Consider the following 10,326-nt stretch of genomic DNA (forward strand, 5'->3'; position numbering starts at 1 on the left):
CCAGAATCCTCTTTCCAATAAACTTCCTCTTTCCCTTGTCAAAGTCAGTTTCTATTTTCTGTTAGAGGATAAATACACTATGTCCTGTTCTCTTTATTTTGACATCAACATTGAGAAAAATGAGAACATATTTTTAACAATGTAACTGTATTCCATTTATCTGCATTTTACTTACTATATTATAGAATTTTTTAATTGACTCAGAATTGGTCAATTGCATATTATAACCATAACTAAGGGTTTCCTTTGTTGCATATACATAATTTGAGTTCATGTACCCCAGGTTTATTTATCCTAAGACAGAGCTAGCATCCAAGAAAAAATATTTTTTTCATCTCTGTCCCTTTGAATCCTCTATTCTCAGTTCCATTCAGTTCAGTCGCTCAGTCGTGTCCGACTCTTTGCGACCCCATGAATTGCAGCACGCCAGGCCTCCCTGTCCATCACCAACTCTCGGAGTTCACTCAGACTCACGCCCATCAAGTCAGTGATGCCATCCAGCCATCTCATCCTCTGTCGTCCCCTTCTCCCTCTGCCCCCAATCCCTCCCAGCATCAGAGTCTTTTCCAATGAGTCAACTCTTCGCATGAGGTGGCCAGAGTACTGGAGTTTCAGCTTTAAGATCAATCCTTCCAAAGAAATCCCAGGGCTGATCTCCTTCAGAATGGACTGGTTGGATCTCCTTGCAGTCCAAGGGACTCTCAAGAGTCTTCTCCAACACCACAGTTCAAAAGCATCAATTCTTTGGCGCTCAGCCTTCTTCACAGTCCAACTCTCACATCCATACGTGACCACTGGAAAAACCATAGCCTTGACTAGACGGATCTTAGTCGGCAAAGTAATGTCTCTGCTTTTGAATATGCTATCTAGGTTGGTTATAACTTTTCTTCCAAGGAGTAAGCATCTTTTAATTTCATGGCTGCAATCACCATCTGCAGTGATTTTGGAGCCCCCAAAAATAAAGTCTGACACTGTTTCCCCATCTATTTCCCATGAAGTGATGGGACCAGATGCCATGATCTTCGTTTTCTGAATGTTGAGCTTTAAGCCAACTTTTTCACTTTCCTCTTTCACTTTCATCAAGAGGCTTTTCTGTTCCTCTTCACTTTCTGCCATAAGGGTGGTGTCATCTGCATATCTGAGGTTATTGATATTTCTCCCAGCAATCTTGATTCCAGCTTGTGTTTCTTCCAGCCCAGTGTTTCTCATGATGTACTCTGCCTATGCAGAGTTAAATAAGCACGGTGGCTATATACAGCCTTGACGTACTCCTTTTCCTATTTGGAACCAGTCTGTTGTTCCATGTCCAGTTCTAACTGCTGCTTCCTGACCTGCATACAGGTTTCTCCAGAAGCAGGTCCAGGTGGTCTGGTATTCCCATCTCTTTCAGAATTTTCCACAGTTTCTTGTGATCCACACAGTCAAAGGCTTTGGCATAGTCAATAAAGCAGAAATAGATGTTTTTCTGGAGCTCTCTTGCTTTTTCCATGATCCAGCTGATGTTGGCAATTTGATCTCTGGTTCCTCTGCCTTTTCTAAAACCAGCTTGAGCATCAGGAAGTTCACAGTTCACGTATTGCTGAAGCCTGGCCTGGAGAATTTTGAGCATTACTTTACTAGCATGTGAGATGAGTGCAATTGTGCGGTAGTTTGAGCATTCTTTGGCATTGCCTTTTTTTGGAATTGGAATGAAAACGGACCTTTTCCAGTCCTGTGGCCACTGCTGAGTTTTCCAAATTTGCTGGCATATTGAGTGCAGCACTTTCACAGCATCATCTTTCAGGATTTGAAATAGCTCAACTGGAATTCCATTACCTCCACTAGCTTTGTTCATAGTGATGCTTCCTAAGGCCCACTTGACTTCACATTCCAGGATGTCTGGCCCTAGATGAGTGATCAGACCATCATGATTATCTTTTTCATGAAGATCTTTTTTGCACAGTTCTTCTGTGTATTCTTGCCATCTCTTCTTAATATCTTCTGCTTCTGTTAGGTCCATACCATTTCTGTCCTTTATTGAGCCCATCTTTGCATGAAATGTTCCCTTGTTATCTCTAATTTTCTTGAAGAGATCTCTAGTCTTTCCCATTCTGTTCTTTTCCTCTATTTTTGTGATCGCTGAAGAAGGCTTTCTTATCTCTTTTTGCTATTCTTTGGAACTCTGCATTCAGATGCTTATATCTTTCCTTAACTGTTCTGTAAAGAGCCAAATAGTAAATATTTAGGCTTTGTGGACATATGGTCTCTCTCATAACTGCTCTACTGTCATTTTAGCCACATACAATATATAAATGAGTGGGTGTGGCTGTGTTCTAATTAATGAACACTGACATTTGAATTTCATATTATTTTCACATGTCATAAAATATTCTTGTTTTGAGTTACTTTTAAAGTTTCCAAAAGTCAAATGGTTCTTGCTTTGCAGGCCATACAAAAATAGATGGTGGCCAGATTTATTCCATGGGCCATAGTTTGCCAACCCTGGCCTAGTTTCCCTGTTTATTATACATTATTGAACAGAAGAAATATTATGAAATTGAGATTGTAAAATAATAAGCGTGACTTGTAGAATATACACAGCAACTTATTTGTCTCATAAATTGATGGACGTGTTTTCAGGATCTAACTATCAAATATTACCTGAGTAAGATTTTCTGTTTATTTTTGACTATGCTAGGTCTTTGCTGTTGTCTGTGGGCTTTCTCTAATTGTGAAGAGCAGGGGTGGTGGTCGGGGGTGGCTGCTCTTCCGTTGTAGCGTGTGGGTTTCTCGTTGCAGTGGCTTCTCTTGTTGTGGACCATGGCCTCGTGGGCTCAGCAGTTGTGGCAAATGGGCTTAGTTGCCCTGCGGCATGTGGAGTCTTCCTGGACCAGGGATTGATCCTGTGTCCCTTGCCTTGGCAGGTGAATTCTTAACCACTGGACCACAAGGGAAGTCCTAAAATTTTCTTATTTCCAGAAATTCCTATGTCACATTGGAGAACACAGAAAGATCACACTATAAGCTAAATTTCTCTGTAGTTGTTTCTTGACCATCTTGTTATCTAATGTACTAATTAAACATTTATTATCAGCAGAGAATTTAAAAATATGTGACTTTAAGATGTAAATCAGCTGGTCACTTAATGGCCATAATGATCCCTTATATTTGAATACTGTTTGATAGTTCACAAAAATTATAGTTCCATATATTATCTCTTAAGCGCCTCACAACAACCCAGGAGGTAGAAAGGCAAGATATTATTATCCTAGTTTAAAGAAGGTCAACCCGCCCAATATTGCACAACAGACAGGGAGTGGGAGGAGTATCCTCGTCACACCACCAAGTCTGGTCAGAGTCATTTCCATGGAATATAATGAATGATACAATCATGTAATTCAAGAACTGGGTGATGAGTAAATCCTGCTTCACCAGCTGACAAACATGCTAAGTCTCACTGTAGGGATGTCTCTGGTTGGTCAGCACCGGCCCCGCATGGCTAAGTCAGTTGGGAATTCCAGACCTCCCCTTCTCTCCTGGCTCCACCTCCTTCCCTGCATCTAGGCATCACAGCCACCGCAGCCAGGGCTGACTGCTCTGAAAGGTGTTAGCCCACTGCTGTAACAGCTAGGAACCTGGTGTCATTGCTGACTCTGGAACATTCCAAAGGTGTGCCCTTGGAAAGTGGTCTTGTCAATGTCCACTGCTGCCTGCAGGATTCAAGCACAATGTCCTTATACCTTATATGTATGCCATTCCCTTCTCCAGGGGATCTTCCCCGCCCAGGGATCAAACCCGGGTTTCCTGCATTACAGGCAGATTCTCTACTGACTGAGCCAGCAGGGAAGCTCATGTATGAACACCCCAGTCTGAGATAATTATACCTGCATCCCTGGGTGTGGGGGAGGGCTTCAGCGACCATTCCTCTGGCCATCTGTGGATACACAGGCCATCCAAAAGAAGTGATTTGGATTGAGGGCCTTGTCCTCACAGTGGCTGTTCCTGCTGTATTCCCCTTCGGGGGTTCCACAAAAAAAGAAAGGGAGATGCTCCTTCCCTTGGGATTACACATTTAGATAGGTACACCCAAAATGATTCAGGGATCCCAGTGTAATAGTTCTTTGGATTCATTCACTCAATCTCTTCCCCAACTAACAAGTCAGGTGCAGAAATAAGCTGCCCTGAAGCCTGTATGTATGCATTATTGATTTAAATTTTCACATCCTAATATAGCAAATATAAAACATACACATAATATAGAGAATGTAATATTATACCCCATCTCCAGCATAAACCCATCACTCCGCCTTTTTAAAAACATTTTATCTTTATTTACTTATTTATTTGGCTGCACAGATCTCAGTTGTAACATGCGAGATCTTTGATCTTTGTTGCAGCATGCAGGATCTTTTAGTTGTAGCTTGCAAACTCAGATGCAGCATGTGGGATCTAGTTCCAAGACCATGGACCAAACCCCAGCCCCCTGCATTGGGAGCACAGAGTCTTACCAACTGGACCACCAAGGAAGTCCCCATCGCCGAGTCTGAACCCTTCTCAACCCTCACCTAAACTTCTTTCATCTGTCCTGCTGTTTCTCCCTTCCCTGTGGAGTATCTTAACGGCAGTCCTAGAGATCATAGGATTTCACCCTTAATTCATTTTATGTCCATAATAGACAACAGATTGCTTTAGAAAACATCGCCACTGTGTGCTTGTGACACAATACCATTATGACACTGACAAATGACTAGCCTTGAAATTAATAATTCCTTAATATTAATATCATCTAATATCCAGCCTTTGGTCACATTTCCCCACTGGCTCAAAAGCGTCCGAAACATCTGTTTATAATTGATTGGTCAAATCAGGATTCACATAGTCTATTTGGTTGTTTGCTGTCTAAATTTCCTATTAAGGTAAATTTCTTTATTGAGGAAATCTTCTCATTTGTCCTGTAGAACTCTCCACATTCTTGGGTTAGTTGATTACATCTTCTTGGTGTTGTTTGACACTTTCCTAAATTGTTCATTCTCCCTTCTCCTCATAAACTGATAGATATGTTTGTAGGATGATTGGATTCAAACTCAAAGTATTTGGGGGAATGGCAAAAATACTTCGTAGATGACACAGTATATATTTGATTGCACCACCTTAGGACGTGTATGATGTATGGTTATTCAACTCTTAGTGATGTTACATTGATCAGTGGGTCCAGGTGTTGTCCCCCCAATCCATCCGTTAAAACTCTATCCATCAGTCTTTCGATGGTTTTAGCAACCGTTGATGACTGTTATTTAAATATATATTTTTAGTTTCTGAAATGATTTTTAAAATCATTCCTTTTACATTTATTAGTAGGAAATATTTCATACAGAAGGACTTTTCCTTAACAACTCTTTGGCTACTCTAAAATACGATTTGTCCAAGAAAGGCAGAATGCATGTTTTACTCTTCCTCTTCTTTTACCATTAATATATAATTTAGCCACTTACGATAGCAACTTATAGATGGCCTGTAAGTTCTCTCTTTTATTAGTATCACTATAAACTTGTGGATGTTAACATCACTGACGTGATAATTGCTTTAGAATACATTCTACAGCCAATGGTGAAAACCAAAGGCAGTTCCAGCTTTCAAACATAAAGCATTTCTGCAAATGTATCTAAAAATCAAACAAACTTACTCGTTTCAGGAGGACTCCTTTCCTACAGAGCTAAGACATGAGATCAAAATCTCTAACCATACCTAAACTTTTAGCTACAACATTTAACAATGAATATTTCCAGGATTTTCTTGCTCTCTGATTTTCTTCCTTCTTTGACTCTGTTTACAATCTTGAATGCCTGATTGTCTGGTTGAGGCTAGAGATTCACTCCTTCTGGCACACTTAACAATTTCATCTTTGTATCATTCAAATTACACTTATACAATCTACATTTCCTGTAACTAGTATTTGGACTTTTATTTTTGTAAAATAAGGGCGAATAAGCGCTCGAATCATTTTTTTCTTCTGTTTTTAAAATTGAAGTATAGTTGATTTATTATGTTGTATCAGTTGCAGGTGTAAAGCACAGTGACTCGGTTACACATACACTCCTTTTCAGATTCTTTTCCCTTGTAGGTTATTACAAAATATTGAGTACAGTTCCCTGTGCTATACAGTAGGGCCTTGTTGTTATCTATTTTACACATCACAGCCTCTTAACTCATCCATCCCCCTCTCTTTGTGGTGACCCTAAGTTTGTTCTCTATCTGTGTGAATAGTTGAGTAATTGAACAATGCCCTGATAACTGAAAACTGCCCTGTGCACATGATAGGGATGAGGCTCAGACTGAAGCACTGACCAGCAGCAGATTCTGCCATGAGACAGTTCAACACACTTGTCATCTGATGTGCCAAGTGAGTGAAAGTGAAAGCCGCTCAGTCGCCTCCAACGCTTTGCGACCCCGTGGACTTTACAGTCCGTGGAATTCTCCGGGCCAGAATACTGGAGTGGGTAGCCTTTCCCTTCTCCAGGGGATCTTCCCAACCCGGGCATCTTCCCAACCCGGGGATCAAACCCAGGTCTCCCACGTTGCAGGAGGATTCTTTACCAGCTGAGCCACGAGGGAAGTGGCTCAGCAAGAATACTGGAGTGAGTAGTCTATCCCTTCTCCAGGGGATCTTCCCAACCCAGGAATCGAACCAGAGTCCCCTGCATTGCAGGGGAATTCTTTACCATCTGAGCTCTCACAGAAGCCCTGATGTGCCAAGGACAGAATTCATTCTGTAGAAGGAGGGTTGGGTGTTTTGGTGAGGGATGCATAAAACTGTTATCGACTATAACACCCTTGGTTTGCTGTCGGCTTATTTCTCCACTAGAAAGTTAGCTGGTTAATTAGCTAGTTAATTCTGGGAAGGCAGGAGCCATACTTGCATTTTTCATTTACTCCCAAGAATCCAGGACATGGTTTGCTTTTTTTAAAGAAAAGAACAAATGATGTATGCCAAGAAGAAAAAGATCCACACTGGTTTTGAGCAGTGAGAAGCACAATTAGATGTATTTTTCACTTGTATTTGTTGCATATTTTGACTCTGGGATATTGGTATGATAAACTATTCTTTCTCTAAAAATTAGTTTATCTGAGACAGATGTGGTACATGTCATCTAGGACTATTTTGAAAAGTAAGCAATCAAGTTAAATAACTGATAATTCCATTCCTTAAGGTTAACATTTGGGTATCTCTTCTTGTAATTCTCTACGTACAGCATTAACAATATTGAAATCATCTAGAACATACTGTTTACTAGTGCGTGGTTAACACTATCCTATGTTACCTTTTCCCACATTAGAAAATTTAAAACTGGCCAGACCCAAATCCAGTTTCCAAACATGAAATTCTGATGAACAGGACCACAGAGCAGTGGTTCTGATCAGAACCATGCTTCTCAATAAAAGCAGCCTGTTTTGTGACACACACAGCTCCAGGATATGAGAGTAACTTCAACAACCATTCATTTAGATTTGGCTTGATTTTCTGCCAGTCTTATGACCAACTTGAAGGAGGTCCTAAGACGGAGAATGTGATGTTTGGTGTCCAGGAAAGCAGCAAAGAGGAGGAGGAACCCAAATTCCAGACTCATAGGTAGAGTCAACATTTCCTTTATACCAAAGTTATCCATTTACTGCAGCAATATTTGAACTAAAATGTTAAAAAAAAAAAAAAAAAGCCAAACAAGTTAGATCATCTTGCAGCCGGGGCAGAGGCGTGGGGGTGGGGAGGTGGTGCGGAGGGGGCGGGGGGCGGAGGAGTAACCTGTTAGTATAGAAAGAAATGGAAATGGTGAAGCTAAAAAGACATATCTGTAGATACATTTTGCTCTCAAGATTCTACATTATGTAGATATCCTTCTAGAAGATGAATAAGCTGATTCATTGTCACTTGCCTCTGCAGTGGTTTCCCAGGCACCTTAGCTAGCAGCCACCCTGCCTCTAGGGTACTGAGGGCAAATGAAAACGTTTCAGGCAGGCTGACAATAGGAAAGTACTGCGGGACAAGAAACTACCTGCAGTGCCTCAGTGGGAGTATCCTGGAAAGTGACATGCTCAGATACTGACCCTTCCAGCTTGTTAACTTTGAGGTTCGTGCAGTTACTTTTGGTTGAGGTTCATTCAGCAGTGACGAGTGAGTACGTGACAGCTGAATGATTCAGGGGGACATGCAGTATTGTAGACAGAATCAGAAGAGATTCAAAGTGCATGCGTGGCATCACTAACTTCTTTCAAGTGCTGAAGAAAGTAACAATGCTTAGGCCTTTTCAGTTCTAGGTGTAGCATGCATTGTTTTTTGATCCTCGCTAAAAGAGTTCCAGAAAAACATCTATTTCTGCTTTATTGACTAAGCCTTTGACTGTGTGGATCACAAGAAACTGTGGAAAATTCTGAAAGAGATGGGAATACCAGACCACCTGGCCTGCCTCTTGAGAAACCTGTAGGTCAGGAAGCAACAGTTAGAACTGGACATGGAACAACAGACTGGTTCCAAATAGGAAAAGGAGTACGTCAAGGCTGTATATTGTCACCCTGCTTATTTAACTTCTATGCAGAGTACATCATGAGAAACGCTGGACTGGAAGAAACACAAGCTGGAATCAAGATTGCCAGGAGAAATCTCAATAACCTCAGATATGCAGATGACACCACCCTTATGGCAGAAAGTGAAGAGGAACTAAAAAGCGTCTTGATGAAAATGAAAGAGGAGAGTGAAAAAGTTGGCTTAAAGCTCAGCATTCAGAAAACGAAGATCATGGCATCCTGTCCCATCACTTCATGGGAAATAGATGGGGAAACAGTGGAAACAGTGTCAGACTTTATTATTGGGGGCTCCAAAATCACTGCAGATGGTGATTGCAGCCATGAAATTAAAAGATGCTTACTCCTTGGAAGAAAAGTTATGAGCAACCTAGATAGCGTATTGAAAAGCAGAGACATTACTTTGCCGACTAAGATCCGTCTAGTCAAGGCTATGGTTTTTCCAGTGGTCACGTATGGATGTGAGAGTTGGACTGTAAAGAAGGCTGAGTGCTGAAGAATTGATGCTTTTGAACTGTGGTGTTGGAGAAGACTCTTGAGAGTCCCTTGGACTGCAAGGAGATCCAACCAGTCCATTCTGAAGGAGATCAACCCTGAGATTTCTTTGGAAGGAATGATGCTAAAGCTGAAACTCCAGTACTCTGGCCACCTCATGCGAAGAGTTGACTCATTGGAAAAGACTTTGATGCTGGGAGGGATTGGGGGCAGGAGAAGAAGGGGACGATATAGGATGAGATGGCTGGATGGCATCACTGACTCGATGGGCGTGAGTCTGAGTGAACTCCGGGAGTTGGTGATGGACAGGGAGGCCTGGCATGCTGCAGTTCATGGGGTCGCAAAGAGTCGAACATGACTGAGCGACTGAACTGAACTGATCCATCCTGAAAAAGGCCCTGATGCTGGGAAAGACTGAAGGCAAAAGGAGAAGAGGCTGGCAGAGAATGAGATGGTTAGATAGCAACACCAACTCAATGGACAGAATCTGAGCAAACTCCAGGAGGCAGTGAAGGACAGGGAAGCCTGTGCTGTAGTTCTTGGGGTTGCAAAGAGTCGAACAGGACTTAGCAACAACAAAGTCCACTTCCTTATAGTAAAGAATCTGCCTGCAAGGCAGGAGACCTGGGTTCAATCCCTGGGTCAGGAATATCCCCCGGAGAAGGGAATGGCAACCCACTCCAGTATTCTTGCCTGGAGAATTCCATGGACAGAGGAGCCTGGAAGGCTAAAGTCCATAAGGTCACAAGGAGTCAGACATAACTAAGTGACTAACACTTTGACTTTTTTTCATCCATTTCCTTATTTCAGTGACAGTGATCCAGTTTTTTCTTCTGGAGAAGCACTCCTCTTCTATAGTCCATGCTCTTTGGGTGAACCAGAGGTAAAGTGTATGACTCATATTTGGCCAATCACAGCACAGAATTTTCCAAGCTCTGTAATTTGTTAAGGGATGGGCAGGTAGCCATATTGGTTCCATTAATGAATCCAAGACTCCAGGGAAGGATCTCTTTCTTGCTGGACTTGGACTGGGTACATGTATACTTGAACTTGTTGGGAACTGTCTTGCTATCACATGAAGTCTGAGTTTTAAAGCTAACATGGAGGAGAGCTGAGCCTTTCTTTTTTCTAAGCAGGCTCTTTTTTAAATTAACCTTTTTATTTTGTATTGGATTACAGCCAGTTAACAATGCTGTGATAGTTTCAGGTTAACAGCAAAGAGACTCAGCCATACATATTCATGTATCCCTTCTCCCCTAGGTGGGTAAAGAATCCAGC

The sequence above is a fragment of the Ovis aries genome, chromosome 19 (assembly GCF_016772045.2).
Source record: "Ovis aries strain OAR_USU_Benz2616 breed Rambouillet chromosome 19, ARS-UI_Ramb_v3.0, whole genome shotgun sequence".
In the NCBI taxonomy this organism is placed as follows: Eukaryota; Metazoa; Chordata; class Mammalia; order Artiodactyla; family Bovidae; genus Ovis; species Ovis aries.